Source organism: Jaculus jaculus, chromosome 4 (genome assembly GCF_020740685.1).
Source record: "Jaculus jaculus isolate mJacJac1 chromosome 4, mJacJac1.mat.Y.cur, whole genome shotgun sequence".
NCBI classification, from domain to species: Eukaryota; Metazoa; Chordata; class Mammalia; order Rodentia; family Dipodidae; genus Jaculus; species Jaculus jaculus.
The window spans coordinates 106,046,070-106,052,829 of record NC_059105.1 but is presented as its reverse complement, the minus strand read 5'-3'; the positions used below and the strand labels follow the sequence as shown (position 1 = coordinate 106,052,829).

The 6,760-nt window shown below is 37.9% G+C and overlaps 1 pseudogene; it reads right to left on the bottom strand.

Moving 5' to 3' along the window:
* Nucleotides 1-754: 754 nt before the first annotated feature.
* Nucleotides 755-6,505, bottom strand: LOC101602065 (annotated as a pseudogene).
* Nucleotides 6,506-6,760: the final 255 nt, after the last annotated feature.

Below are 6,760 nucleotides of genomic sequence, written 5' to 3'. Positions count from 1 at the left end.
TAAAGTTATGCTCAAAATAAGTAGATTTTCAACTGTACATTTATGTGTTTAAATGTAATGGTATTGTATTAAATTGTGCTGTTGCAACTCAGGATATTATTGTCTAGGTTTCACTTTTTAAGGTCCTCTCTTAAATATAAATAGTACTTGTAGATAATTATACAATAAAATTTACATAAAGTATCCCAATTATAGAAGGATATTCAGATGTCAAGTGGAAAACTGCAACTTGTATAAGTCTTGTGGACATATACCATATCTCAGAACAAGTTGAATATTATCTTTTTTGGGTAAAACATTCCTCTGCAATACACAGGCCTTTCTTTGAAAGAAATCAGTAGAGAAACTATCCATTCTGTTAATGTAAAAATACATATCCTTAAAAAGTACAGCTGTCTGACAGTTGGTGATACAAGACACATAGCCAATCAGGGAATCACAAACTGGCCGTCATTAAGTCCCACAAATAGCCAATCTGGAGATATCAGAAATGGAGATCATAAGCCCAATTCTAGAATTGTTGTTAAAAAAAAAATTTGGTTTTGGTCAAACCAAGCTACTCCCTTAAAAATGTTTGATGTGTTTGAGCTTCTGTGCCATCTACAAGGGTCTTTCATGTTCCAGTTTGTAGGATACCTAAATACTTGGAAATAAAAAATATTCACCTTTGAAGTTTTCAGTACCGGAAAACATTTTAAGTGTTTCCAGTTCGAGTGCTGCTTCCTGCTCCTTAATCTGGACTGTTGTCCACAAGTTAATCTTCCACTTTGGCTTCCATTTCTTCAGCATCATCATCTCCATCCACTTCTGCATATTCTCTCTGAAGCCTTTCCAGCTGTCCTGCATGTTCAGATTCATCTATATCTGTAATCACTTTGGGCTCCATTTGAACATTGAAGAAACCCTTCTTTTCTTTGATGATAGCCATAGCTTGACTGAAATCAGAGAGGCTTTCTGTTCTCTCCTCCAGAGGTGTTGTCATCACTTATCAAGGAGGTGCTATTAGATTAACCTTGATGGGCATGATTTCCATAGAATAATTCAACCCTACTCTCAAAGCTTTTTTTAAAGCATCAATGTCTTCATAACCATAGTAAGCCACTTCAATATCTGCTCAAATTTTTATAGTTTGTGGGGTCAAACACCTATTAATATTGTTAATTAGTACCACACGTTCATCTTCATTCAAATCCAAACTACCCAAAATAGTTCTGAGACTGCATGCTTGAAGGCATCACAGGCACCACACCCAGGTCCCTTGTACTTGTCATCAAAAACCCAGGCAATGCTATGGAACAGGCTTTCCAGCTGCTCATCCTTATATTCCAACACCTCAGTAATTTGATGAAGAATTTGTCTCCACATTTGATTGCTTCCTCTGGAGATACTCTTCTGCTTGACAAATCAATATGTCCTTTTCCTTTGTCCATTCTAATGACAACTAAACAATCATTCCTGCCAATTCAGATGAGTTTGTTTATAGAATGGATACATCTTATGGATAATTCACTAAATTGAATCATGCCTTCAATGTTGTTATATTCCAACAAGATGACAGAAACCCCCATTTCAGCAATGGACCTGACATTCACCATCACTACATCTGCCACTTCAGGAAATTTGTGTGTATAAAATCTACAACTTATGGGCTGGAGGATGGCTTAGTGGTTAAGGTGTTTGTCTGCAAAGCCAAAGGAGCCAGGTTCTACTCACCAGGACCCATATTAGCCAGATGCACAAGGGGATGCATGCATCTGGAGTTCATTTGCAGTGGCTAGAGGCCCTAGTGCACCCATTCTGTGTGTCTCTAGAGAAAGCTCCGTCAAATAAATAAATAAATAATTTATTTTTCTAAATCTACAACTTAGAACTGGAATTCTGAGGTATATCTGAGGATCCCATGTTAGGGTCCCACACCATGCTCTTTAAATCACAGCCATCTCCAAAAATGTTAAAGAATTATAAAGATATAGGAGATTGAAACCATATATATATATGGTTTCATACTTTGAAATATATTGAAATATATATATTGAAACCATATATATATATGGTTTCAATCTCCTATATCTATATCTATCTATCTATCTATCTATCTACATATATATATATATATATATATATATATATATATATATATGTATATGTATATGTATGTATATGTATATATATATATTTGGTTTTGGTTTTTAGAAGTAGGGTCTTGCTCTAGCCCAGGCTGACATGGAATTCACTATGGAGTCTCAGGGTGGCCTTGAACTCATGGAAATCCTCCTACCTCTGCCTCCGAGTGCTGGGATTAAAGGCATGCATCACCACACCTGGCCTGAAACCATAAATTTTTTAATGTAACCAAAGTTGGACTTTAAGCCATTAAATGTGTATGCATGTGGTAAAGTGGGAAACAAGTGCTGATGGCTATCAAAGCAAGGTTAAAATGAAATTTGAAAACACTGAGGTCATGAAAGTATTAAAAATCATATAATTCAATATAGGTTGAAACGTTTCAGGCACTGATAGCCATTGGCATAAATGTGGGCTGTGACTAAGTGCAGAGAACAATGCGGGCTGAGCCACCACAGTCCCAAGCACATTTGTTCCTGTTCACAGAACCCATGCATACACAGTGGACACCATGCAACCCAGCGTCTGTTAACAAAATTCAGCCCATAGGAAAAATCTAACCTACATTGGGTTCTGTTTTATAACAGTTTCCTTTTCATTTCCTTTAATTCATAGAGTAAAATGTGTATCAAATAAAAACATATCAACAACTGCTTCTCAAATTACTTTTTAGCCTCTTATTCTTTTTGTACCTATTATAAACAAAGAAGCTCTGACACCATACATATTTTTAATGTGCTTATAAAACAAATAGCAAAACAACCTAAATGTAATACATTCTACTTTCTAACTTAAAATAAAAATAAATCTTTAAAAATGATATCCAATATAAGAGCAAGTTTTCAACATTAGTGCTGTTCGCCTATTGGAGTTCACTAGAGAGACTAGTATTTTATTTTTATCTCCTAAACCTAGTTTTTAGATGTTTCCCTCAATTCTTGCCTTTCTCTTAACTATTTGATAGTTTAGTTAATTGATGTTTCTTGAGTACTTGCTGTAAATATATAAATTACTACAAATAATCTTTAACACATGTATATAGTTTGAAATTTTAACAACTTCATTCAGTACCGTGTCACCCAGAAACTCTTCATTATTCATACTGGAAAATTGTGAGTTAATTCCAAACCTCACATTCAGTGTTTGCTGTGACTTGAAATATATCCATCCTCATGCCCTTTGCTATTCCCAGCAGTTGTGGACACTGCCTTCCCTAAGTAACCACACATTTCCCTCTAAGTAGATAAGGCTTACTAGGGAGAAGCACTCCTGCTCCCCTCCACATCCCACTCTCTCATCATAGAGATGAGCAGTTTATGTCCATTCATGTATTCAAACAATGTGGAGATGACAGCAGCTATTAAAACTTGAAAAACTATACTTTTCACCTTATCTACTCAGCAAACAAAATATAATATCTTAAACAACTCAAACTTACCCAACAGGTACCCCGTTAAGTTTGCTGTCCTATCCTACTCCGTTCTAGAATATCTGCCTCCTAGGCAAAGTTGAACTAAGATCCATACACTTTTGAAAAATATGAGTTTTTCCATTTTTTTATTCAACAAGATTTTATTGAACACCAGCCATATGCTGTTCTAGGAATTGAGGATACACATGTAAAGATGTCAAGGTGCTTGTCCTCATAGTTCGAATTCTAGTTAGTAGTAATAATCTTCCTAAGTAGAGAAAAAAGACAAGAGTTAACTGTCAAGGGGTCTGAAGAAATGGCTCAGTAGTTAAGAGTGCTTTGAGCATAAACATGAGGGCCTGGGATTGCCTGAGACCACTTGAGTTTGGTTCCTCCAGATGTTGTCATGTTTCTAATCCCACTCTGTGTGCATACAAGGGAGGTAGGTGAAAACCAGAGAATCACGGGTGCTTGCTGACCAAAATCTGAAGTTCTGGGTGTAGGAAGAAGGCCTGTCTCAAGGAAGTATGCTGTTGAGTGATGGAGAGGGGCAGCCAAAGTTCTTCTCTGGCTGCAGCTAGTACCACATAGAACACCCATACAGTACTCCTCCCATCTGCCACCTATGTTTATCCATCCATATATATGGATGTATGTGCATCCATCACACATAACACACGCATGCAAAAAATAAGTTAACTGCCAAAGTAATCATGTAAATTCATGAAGAAAATGCACGGATTTTTATAGTTGCTTACACAGAGGATGAAAGACCACTTTGCACTAGATAAGCATGGGAGGCCTCTAAGAAGCAGCCTTGAAAAGTGCAGACAGTGATGGGTCAGGGTGGGAATGAGAAAAATACACCTCTCCAAAGATGAAATGGACAAACACTAACAGGTCAGGGTGGAGAACAGGAAAAGCACAACTCAATAGAGGAAGTGGTCAATTGTTTCACACTATTTTTCTTACAGCCACTTTTCTATTTCTGAGTCCTGATTATATAATCTTATGAAAAGCTTTCTTCCATTTATTTGCATCACCATACTTTCTTGGTTAATTGAACCTTATTATAATCAAGCTACAACATCTTCCCATACTTTTCATTATGATCACCTTTCTTCACTTGTAATGTTGTCTAGACTTCGCATGCCTGGTGGAGAAGTTTTAGGAATTACATGAAGTGCTATGTGAAAATACAGGTAAGAATAAAAAAGAAGAAACCAATGCAAATACTGGATTGGAAACAAACATAAAAGGAGATAAGAGCCTAGGGAAGGAAGGTTGAGCTAGGGCAGTGGCCCTATGCATGTGAAGGATAGAATGGATTGGAGATAAGCTCCAAAGACATCCTAAACCTACTAGGATGAGTGCGGAAGGACTAGTGGAGAGTGGTTGATTTGCTTTTCTATGTACAGTTGTCCCATAGGGAATGTTTCCAGAACTCCTTCTATCTGCCACTCTAAGTTTACTGAAATCCATGATATAACAATCCTTTATAAAACAGTCATGGTGTTTTTCATATAGCCTATTCACATACTCCTTTATCATTTAAATCATCTCCAGATTATGGAGAACATCTAATGCAAAGTTAATGCTGTAGAAATACTTGTCATACTCTTTTGTTTATGGAAACATGACACCAGTCAGTTGACACCATAGGCATAGAAAACATAGAACTCATGGAGAGCTGGTGATACTTATTGGACCAGTTCATATGAAGTTACAGGTGGAAGCTAGTAGCCATTAGAATATGTGGTTCATGTGCTTAAGGTCAGATTGGACTGCATCCTTATCTGTTGAATGACCCTAGTATACAGAGCAGTGGGTCTCCATCCAAATGTGTATTAGAGTTTCCTGAAAGGTTTTAAAACACATTGGACCATAGTCTGACAAAGAACATCTGGAAGTGTGCTAGAGAGATTGCTTAGCAGTTAAGGTGTTAACCTGCAAAGCTAAAGTACCCAGGTTCAATTCCACAGGACCCATGTAAACCAGATGCACAAAGTGGCACATGTTTCTGAAGTTCATCTGCAGTAGCTGAAGACCCTGGAGTGAACCAGATGCTAGTGTGGGGATCAAATCATCCTGATTATTAGTGAGCCCTGTTATCATCCGGGAAAAACTGCACTGACATTCCTAGTACCCTCATCAGCACATTTTTCATGGCTCAGGCCAAGAGTCACTCCTATGGATCTTCCCACAGGACATTATCTGATGCTTTCCAGCACTATTTAGTATATCCATTTCAGCAGTTTCCAGATATTCAATCCCCTCTTCTCCATCCCCTATCTAACATAGTAATTCTGACATTACTTCATAGAGTTAGGTCAAAATGTTTGTGCTTCTAGGAGCCATTCCAGTGATGCATTCATACCATGTTCAAGGATTCTTGCAAGGGTGATAAGTCCTATCTCAGAAGTGTCTTTCCATCTGAAAGTTTCACCCAGGAAGAGATGTAAAGACCAAATCAATAAGATACCAGCCATTCACAGTCATAAAACACCCCAGTGCTGACTCTAGTTACTAAGATTAGAAGTGAGAGGGAAGCAGAGTAGCTGAGGATAGAGAGTAGTGTTAAATCAACTGGGAAAAGATCAAGATGGGTAAAGAGACTATGTGCTAGGACCAACCACACAAACTTCCTCTTGGTCATACTAATTTAAACACCACTGCCTAGTCTAGCCTATTAGTGGTAGAGAACAAAACCGAGTCCTAATATGGTATCATTTCCTGAGGAAACCAAGAGGCTACCCTGTGCCACGTCTGTTCCATTAGACCCTTTCCCCACTCCCACCCCCTCCAAAGAGCAAGCTACTCATTCTGACAAGAGTAGGCATATGCTCTGGATATGTGTTGGCTTTCTTGACAGTACCACCATACAGTGTTGTGCTAACACTAGAACCCTCATAACTTCTTACCATTCCACCAAGAGATTCGCTTTTCAGCAGAGATGTGGGAGTAGCGCATGGCATAGGATCTGTTGTTCAGAATTTTGTAGCTGTCACAAGTGTAGAAGTGGGCTACTTGAGGGAAAGTTGAAGCATGGCTTCAGTGAACTTCCTTCTACTTTGATGTTATTTTTGTTTTTCTGGTGACATGGTGACTTTGATAATTACCTTGCTTGTATGAGGATGGGAAGAAGTCTTTACCAGAGTATAGATAGCTTATCTGTAACCATTACCACTGAAGAAAATGAAATCCCTTCCCAAGCAACAACTAACT